General features: G+C 36.2%; 1 protein-coding gene across 1 annotated transcript in view; it reads right to left on the reverse strand.

The window, feature by feature from the left end:
* Positions 1-4558, reverse strand: part of LOC147069296 (elongation factor 1-alpha-like) — a 28082-nt gene extending 23524 nt beyond the window's left edge. The window contains exon 1 of the mRNA XM_085950924.1: positions 4463-4558. The gene's annotated coding sequence lies outside the window, so the exon portion shown is untranslated. The remainder of the gene's footprint in view (positions 1-4462) is intronic.
* Positions 4559-9613: the final 5055 nt, after the last annotated feature.

The following is a 9613-nucleotide window of genomic DNA, read 5'->3' on the forward strand; positions in this document are numbered from 1 at the left end:
AACGTTTTTATTATGTCGTATTCTTATTTGTCCGATGGTTGTTTATCCGGTACAAATCTTGCAATCGATTCCCGACTAGCTAGACATTTTAAACTTTTAGAATATATCAGAACACGATGCCAATGAATTTTTTTAATACTTTTAGCCATCTTTAAGCAGAATTGAATTCATTTTCAGTTAATTCTGTTTTGTATGAAAAGTTATTTCGGAAGAAATCCGTAATCCAATCCACTATTATTGATTGCTAGGGGTCTGGGGTCCTAGCAACTAAATTATTAATATATACGTGCGTTACTATGACATTTCAGTATTATTTCTATCAAGTACAAATTTGTTTTTGATCGTTTAAGATCAATGACATTAATATAGACGAAGCATCTGGAAAAAAAATGACACTCACTTTTTTGTCGGGTCTGCCGAATGGCATAATCTGTTCTAACGCCATTACAATAAAGGTGATATTTCTATAAATTCCCGATGCTTTTTGTCGGGTCTGCCGAATGTTTTGGTTCGAACGAGTTCACTCAAATGAACATTGATACTAGAAACACTGTTCTAACCCCATTACAATAAAGGTGATATTACTATAAATTCCCGATGCGTGATATCGCATAATGGAAATTGCGTGACGTCTACCTATATATGTGCGAATGTCGCTATGCGCGAATTACTTGCTAGCTACTGTATTGAGTGCGTTGTCCATTAATAATGTAATTGTTTAAGCTAGTCAGTCAAGTTTATATGATTCGACAGAAAATTTAAAAACGTATATAAAAAGTTATTTTTATCTTGTAATTATTATATTCAAAATATGACCATTCCAAATTTCAAACGCTCATAGCTCAAAACATGGTCAAGTGCAATTAGAACCTTTTCAAAGTAAGGTAACGAGGTCCCGAAATCCCGGGATCAAAATTTTGGCTCGGGATTGGATTCCCTAGTGGTGAGTACTGAGTAGAGATGTGCCTACTCTATATTATTGTCGATGTTGGGAAAATAGCGATTTTCTCACCCCAATCGGTATTGTATTATGTATCTATTTGGGTAAACGTTAGGTTCAACTTTATGTCGTAAACGTCGGGTGTCTATCAACCGGCTGGTACGAAAAGCGACGTCGCAATAATTGAATTATTATTTATTTGGAATTAATATTATACACATAGTCTATCACGCAAGTTTTAATGAAATCTATATCTAGTAAAAAAATAATACTTTTTTGTTTTAGTAAGTATTGAAATATTCGATAATTATTTTCATTATGCCCACGGTGGCCGCGCGGCTTAAGCGTTGGACTATAACGCCGTGGGTCCCAGGTTCGAATCCTGGGTCTGGCAAGTACACATATTGTTTTTTTCAATTTGTGGGTGTCAGGGTATGGACCTAATAGGTTGAGCAAGTGGCTGACATATATTTCTCGTAAAAAACAAAATCTGTCAATACAAACCTCTACTCTGTGGAGGCCCATATAATCCTATTAGGATAGGACATGGTCGAACGAAAAAAAGAAAGAATTTTCATTATACTATCTCCCTATCATGGCCCCCATAAGGGGGGTGTCAGGGCTCAAGCCTGGGGGCCCGGCGTGGCGAGTCGACCAGATAAGTGAGATAAACACACATCACAAATTTGATTTAATAGCAAAAAAACCGCCTGCTGCGCTATTTTCCTTCGATAATGTTATTGTTTAAAATTATGGAGTTGCACGATATCATTTTTAATTGTGTATCGATACTCGACAACTCCATAATTCAAATGGATGTATTAAATATTAAAATATAAAAAAACACTAAATATACACATTAATTTTACCTCGTACACCATTTGGAAAACACTATTGTAGAGCGTCACACTGCCTTTATCCTTAGCGATAGGTAGGGGGGGCTGCCAAAGATCCTAGCCTAGGGGCCCGCTTCAGGATGTGGGGCCCATGCTCCCTATACTGTAATAATTTAATAACTATCCGTAGCGGTTTCGTCCGATAAACGAGACATTTACAAGTGATACCAACATTTAACTAAGGAATATTACAATGACGTATCTAGACTGATTGTTTGTAATATTGTCCTCCCACCATCTAAATAAGGGATAACCGAATGGTTAACAACCAATTTTTGTAAAAACATCTGTTGAGATACTTCCTACATTCTGGGGGTAGATAAATATCAGTACCTATGCTTTGTGTGGAACAGAAGTGATGGTTTTCTGTTCTCAACATATTTTCTGACAAATTTCTTATACACTTTAAAAAATGTATACCTATATAAAGTAAATTATTTTTTTTACTTTTTATTAATTCATGCACCGGAACACGCTGTTTAATTTCTCGACGAGACGGAGCGGAAATCTCATGAGGTGATCTCCGGTTCATTTCGAGCGCTGAATATATTAAGATTGGCCCAGCCAATATATGCAGATGCCAGTGGCGAAGGGTGGAGGTAGGCTGTTAAGATCCGATATAAATATTGCATATTAAACTTTGTCAGTTATACGTATTTGTTTTAGTAAAAAATTACATTCAAAGAATAAGCAATAATTAGCACTACGATCTAAATTCACAGTTTCGTGCCGCGACTATTGCTAGTTGGGTATAAAGTAGGCAGTGGAGAAGGGTAGAGGTAGGCTGTTAAGAACCGCCATAAATAGTGCACACTAAACTTTGTCAGTCACACGTATTACATAATAGATAATAGTCGAAAAACACTTGTCTACCTATAAAATATCTAAAATTATGCAATTAAATCATGCATAACTTTGAATATTTTATAGATATGATAATATGTTTTATCTATTATAGTGTGATTAAGGCAGGAGTTAATGAATTTAAAAAAACCAACAATATGTGTAATATGTAATCTTAATCCAACGAAAACAAATATGTATGAATGAAAAAGTGTGCACAATTTTGTCGTATCGCCCAAAATATTATACCAAAACTATTATGGTTTGGTGAGCAGGGTTTAATTGATTTTTAAAAACCAACCTGTAAATTGTAGTCTTAGTTCAATAAAAACAAATACGTACGACTAACAAAGTTTAATATGCACTATTTATGGCGTATCTTAACAGCCTACCTCCACCCTTCGCCACTGCTGTCTACACTTGTGCATCAAATAGTTTTAAATTCACGGGAAGCAGTCATATTTTTATAATGTTGATTTTAATACTGAGATGTGAAAATTATAGTATTTAAAAAAAACTATAGTACACAGAAAATTTCTCTTTTTTAGCAAATGCAACTAGAAGACGGTACCAAAAGTGGAATATGATTATTGTTCGGGCTGGGATTTGAACCCGGAATCTGTATTCAATCATTAGTCTGGAAAAAAACTATTTAGTGTGGAATCTAAAAGCATTTTTTAATAACTGTTTTTTAATCGATTTCTGCTTCAGATATATTATTAATTGATTTCGAGTCTCTTCTCTAGCAAATGCATCCAAGAATTTTGTTTACATTTTACTATCTATGAGTTTTTTTTTATGAAATTCAAACTACGTTTTCTTTTGCGAAGTTGGCATGAGCCGCGGATTGCCGGCTAAAAATGGGAACCGTACACGACAATTTCAAAGCGACAATGTCGGAAAAAATAAAACAACGAGACGTCATTACACAAATATGCATCTGTCGCCATTCTAATAATAGTGCAATCTTCTCGGCGACTTGCATCGCGAATACATCCATCTCCCGAAGCCGGCGACCATCTTGGGATGCAATTGGATGCATTTCCACAGCGTCGATTGTAATGATTCTAACACACTATTAACTTAACAAGAAACAAAACAACAATAAACCACTTTACCTAATTCAAATAAAAAACAGTAGGTATAACTTACATTAGATTAGATTTTGTAATAATAAAAGGTTTAAATACGACAACGTGACCTTGAAATTACTACCTACAGAATATAATATGAAAAGTTAAAAAGATCGTTTGGGAAAATTTTATTTTATTTAAATTGTACGTAATTTATGATAAGAAAAATAATCACAAATAATTAATAAGTATTCTGTGTGTCTATATTAAATACTTTAAATGTGATTGTTGATTAATTAATTGAGGAAAAACAATGTAATAATTATGTTGAAGGAAATAAAACATCGTGTTTAGGGTGATAATGGCGGCATGGTTTTTTTTCTAGACAGGTCACAGACAGTTAGATTAAAATTATCAGAAAGTACAGTTAAATATTGAGTTAATTTAATGTCTGAGTTTTATGGGTAACTTTTAACGGTTTAATTTCGAAACGTGGGCCTGCGTTAGCCGGCAAATTGCGTAATTCATCGCAACGATTCTGCCGGCAAGTAAAAGATGACGAAATGTGCACTAAAACAGCGGAAAAAATAATGCAAACTTAAAAAATGAATAGCTCATGCATTCGAGATGTTTCTAGCGATGTTAATTTTGATGATATTTATGGCCAAAAGCTTATTTCTGAGATAAAATATGACAGAAGTTTCGCTTACCCCCGACGGCCGACGAAATCTTTGAGTTTTCCGGGCATGCGCGTCAAGCTAGCTCTTAACCCGGGAATGGCGATCAATAAAATCGTAAAATATAACTTCACAAATACTAAAATGACGATTTTAATTCACAGTTATAAACCTAAATTGATATTTACAATTGGGGCGTATTTATTGTGTATTTTTACGGAAGTCACCGACTGATTGTGGCCAAAGCTAGATTCTAGCTTGACTTGATATTTGAAAATGTTCGGGAAATGAATCGCTTCCAGGGGCTGGTGAAGTCCCGTTTTAGCACTATATGCATGAAATGATTTTCCTAGAAATAATTCAAATTAATTAAATAGGGGCTTTTATTATTAGTAACGAATGAGTACCTACATATATTGCAGAGAAATATGTACCGTCTACGTGAACCGGTGGCGAAGAGTGGAGGTAGGCTCTTAAGACCCGATATAAATAGTGCACATTAAACTTTGTTAGTCATATGTATATTTGTTTTCATTGAAATAAGACTACAATTTACAGATGGTGTTGGTTAGTTTTTAATATTCAATTAAACCCTTTGAAAACCATGCCATAATATTATATAATAGGCAAACAACACTCGTCTATCTATAAAATATCTAAAAATATGCAATTAAATCATACATAGCTTTGGATATTTTATAGATAGAATAATATTTTTTATCTATTATAGCTTGGTTTAGGCAGGGCTTAATTAATTTTAAAAATTAACCAATAATATGTATTCTTAATCCAACGAAAACAAATAAGTATGAATGAAATGATGTATCTGAAAACAAATAAGTATGAATGAAATGATGTATCTATAGTCTAAGAATGAAATAGTGTGCACTATTTTCTCGTATCGCTCAAAATATACCAAAACTATTATGGTTTTGGGTAGGCAGGGCATGGCCCCCACAAGAGTGGGCTGACAGGGCTCTAGCCAGGGGGCCCGAGCTCAAGAGGGCTTAGGCCAGGCGAGTCGACCAGATAAGTGAGATAAACACATATCACAAATTAGCTTGATTAGTTTAAAAAAAGTTGCCTGCGGCGCAATTTCCCTTCAATAATATTTTTATTTAAAATTATGTGGTTGTACGATATAATTTTTAATTTGACAACTCCATAATTCAAATGGATGTATTGAAATAAAAAAAAACACAAAATATACACATTAATTTTACCGCGTACACCATTTGGAAAATGCTACTGTAGAGCGTCGCACTGCCTGTACCCTTAGCGAAAGGTAGAGGGGCCCGCCAAAGATCCTAGCCTGGGGGCCCGCTTCAGGATGTGGGTTCCACGAGGCAGGGTTTAATTGATTTTCAAACTAACTAAAACTAACCACCACCATCTATAAATTGCAGTCTTAGTTCAATAAAAACAAATATACGTGTGACTAACAAAGTTTTATGTGTACTATTTATGGCGGATCTTAACAGCCTACCTCCACCCTTCACCACTGACGTGAACCCATTGTTGGTAGAGGATGGGCAAATTCTTCTGGTATTGCGGCTACGACGAAATCACTTTGTAACGGAGTTAGTGTCATTTGAAATTAACGAACCAACACCTAAATGAGTCGCCTGCACTGCTACATGAATCTGACACCATTCTAACCAAAGGGCACCAAACGACCACAAAAACACAAACTCATAAATTTCGTTGAATGTACGTGGCAGCAAAAAAAATAGGTACCATGAAGAGTGGAAGTAATTAGGGTAGGCCTTTATCCAGCATCGAATCGACCCCGGCTGATGATCAAATTACCGTGTTCACCCCTAAGCTGAGTATATGGGTCACCACAGATTTGAGGTTATATTAACACACTCTTTTCCATAGGGCATAGTTGTCAGCCATTCATACAACCCATTTGGCACTTGCAATGGATCAAATGCATATTATAGAAAAAATAACATTCATTTCGATCAGTTGCATCAACCACGGGGGGACTATGTTAGGCATGGCACCCACAAAGGGGGAACTGACAGGCCTCTAGCATGAAGGCTGGGTTTAGAGGGGGGGGCAGCGTGGCGGGTCAGGCAGTTACGTGCGATAAACATACACGACAATTTTACTATGTTACTTGGCTACCACAAAAGGAGGTCGAGATCAGTGCTTCATAATGATTGCCGGGTGCCGACAACTCACTAATTCCATTGGATTTATTAAACAATACAAAACATCGCTAAAAATATATGGAATGTCCTTTATTTTCCTTTACGGAACCCTGGGATTCCGCTGAATACCATTTAGAGAAAACTACTGTAGAACATTACATTGCCCTTAACCTTACCGATATGTCCGCCTCTGGATGCGTATCCGGAAATTTGTACGTAAACAGTTCACCGCAGGACACTTATTCGTACGCCGCAGTACGTAAAACATGAGTTCGTGTAATATTTGATCAAATGACGAGTTCTTCGTTGACAGTGGCGCACCCAGGATTTAATATTGGGGGGGGGCAAGGAGGAGATTGTAAATTAGTCTTTTTCTACTTCACAGCCTAATTTCTCGTTTATCGGTCTTTTGTCTATTGCACTCGGTGTACCTACACCATGGTCCCCACATCCTGAAACGGGCCTTCGGGCTAGGATATTTGGGGACCCCCCTACCTACCGCTAAGATTAAAAGCAGTGTGAAACACTACATTAACGTTTTGCAAATTATGTTTTAGTTCAGTTCTGTTAGTAATGTATCCATACAACACATTTCTTAGATATTGAAGTCACGAAAGGATGATAAAAATAATGTATGAAAAAATGAGGCGGCATTTTGGCGCTGCTTACAGGCGGCATTTCATCTAGGGACGTAACTGCAAAAATACGTCATACGTCGAATACTGACAACTGCTCTCGGTTTATGCATTGACGCCAGGCCTCGAAATGGACCGGAGCGCCGTTCCGGTTCATATAATCCTAAATATTATCACTTTGTCTCGTGGAAATATTAAATTGACCGTCTGAGCTAGATATGCCATATAATAAAAATAGAATACTCTTATTTTTATAAACTACACACTTAGATTACTGTGTTAATATTTTCGTAAAATTATCGAGCGCTCCGGTTCGTGAAATTTTCCATTTCGAGCGCTGATTGACGCTCATTTAATATTGGTGTATTACACACACTATTGCACGTGCATAATGCGTGTTTCATTTTAGTTGGACACTCACAAATTTCAATCCCTGCATCCAAAGGTAGTGTATTGAATATTGCCTATAGGAATTCTAGTTATTATCTGTTCTGTGATCCTGGTACATACATGACATAACTATTATTCTTGTTGTAATACTCAATTGCGGCTTATCCATTGATATACTACTGGATGAATCATATGCTTCTTAAAATGACGCCCGATTTTCAGCGAGTCCGCCTTTGTTAAAACTTACTGAGTAAGCCCGGTCTAGCTTGCATCTTACTCTAACTAATAGTCAGCGCATGACGACTTGCTCTGTCTGTTTTGCGTTGCAGCCACCCTTAGGTTCACTATTCCAAGAACGCAAATTTAGTTTTACAGCCAGGGCAATACGGGTGAAATTCGGGAATCCATGTTAACGGTCTTAACGCATTATACCTACAAGGAAATATTATAAGACGATATTCGTTATATCTTTTGTGGTACATTTTTAAAATGACACTTGTATGGGAACTGCTCATCTAGTAGTATATCAATGGGCTTATCACACAGACAACATATTCGCAAGGAGGCCTCCAAACATGTCAGCGCCTTAGACCTCCAGTCCACGTAGATTTTTGTCAGTTGAAAAAAATTATAAAATACGCAGGTGTGTACCAACGAGTTTGCTTACAATATTTGGAACTAAAAATGAAATAGGATGGCATTTGAAGGCGGATTTTTTTAGGGACGTCACTGCTCTTGGTCCTCTTGGGTACAACTGGATGTAGGGACGTATTGTCCGACAAGAAATCGGCGATAGCTGGAAGTCGCTGTAGTCGCATGTAGAAGACTTCTAGTGGCGTAGGTACCTGTCATGGCGGCAACGCGTGCTAGAGGCGTGTTTAAATATAATGTATCGGCTCTGCTTTTAGATACTACTCCTTTTATTCTTCGCAATAAACCAAAAGTTTATTGATAATAATTCTAACATCGCTCCTGATCGTTTTAGACATATTTTTATTTTAAAAAGCTTCAAATTAAGCAAATTTATAGATTGGGAGCGTAAAATGAAATGATAAATTTGGGCGCGTTCCTCATTTAAAAACGGAAGTGCGATTAGCTGCACTGAAGGGGATTGTTAGTTCACAGTTTTAACACATAGACAAAAAGTTCTTGTTCGACAGTAACAAGGTATTGTAACGAAAAATGCGCCTCTTACGTAATACAAAACTTGTATGTTCCTATGCACACTTACTATAGACTACATCTTCGGTTAGTAATAATTAACAGGTAAACAAATTAACAGGTTAACAGAATTAAAATAAACTCGATTTTTTGTTAGTATAAACATCAAAGAACTCTTCGTATACCCACCTACTTACTTGATTATAAAGGAAGAGTGAATTTTCAACATTAAGTAAATATAATAATTAACTAGATGAAATACTAAGCAATCAATAAACAATACTTGCCAACGTTATATTTAGTATGTATTACATAAACACATTTTTTAAAGATAACAAACACCAAGAAAAATTGCGCCGCAGGCGATTTTTACGATAAAACATTACTTTTTATCATAAGAAGATTCGTTTCCCATAATTTAGCCATTTTCTTTCACTTTTTATTGTTGCACGTTCAACGAAACTCTACTTCTGCGTGTCCGGAAACTTGTACGTATGCAGTTCGCCGTATCACACGTGAAATGTGTATCGGAAATATATGGCGGTATATTAAAGACAGTCCAACCTCTTTGAGTCGTATATTACTGACATAAAATTCATGTCTAAATTAAACACGGTTCTCGTCGGTTTACACTTTATAGGAAGCCAGCAGGAAACAAATTTTGCCAAAATCAGCTATTAAAATTGAATTAATGTTCATATTGAATCTAATAAAACTGGAGACGGTATAGTATACGGTTATCTCTTTCCGATAAGAAAGCTCACGGCAAACTGTGCCACGGTGAAATGTTTTACGTACAATTTACATGTAACCGGGCCCAACAGTTAGTTGGACCGACT

The sequence above is a fragment of the Rhyacophila brunnea genome, unplaced genomic scaffold (assembly GCF_057557595.1).
Source record: "Rhyacophila brunnea isolate RB1 unplaced genomic scaffold, BYU_Rbru_1.0 scaffold_24, whole genome shotgun sequence".
Classification (NCBI taxonomy): Eukaryota; Metazoa; Arthropoda; class Insecta; order Trichoptera; family Rhyacophilidae; genus Rhyacophila; species Rhyacophila brunnea.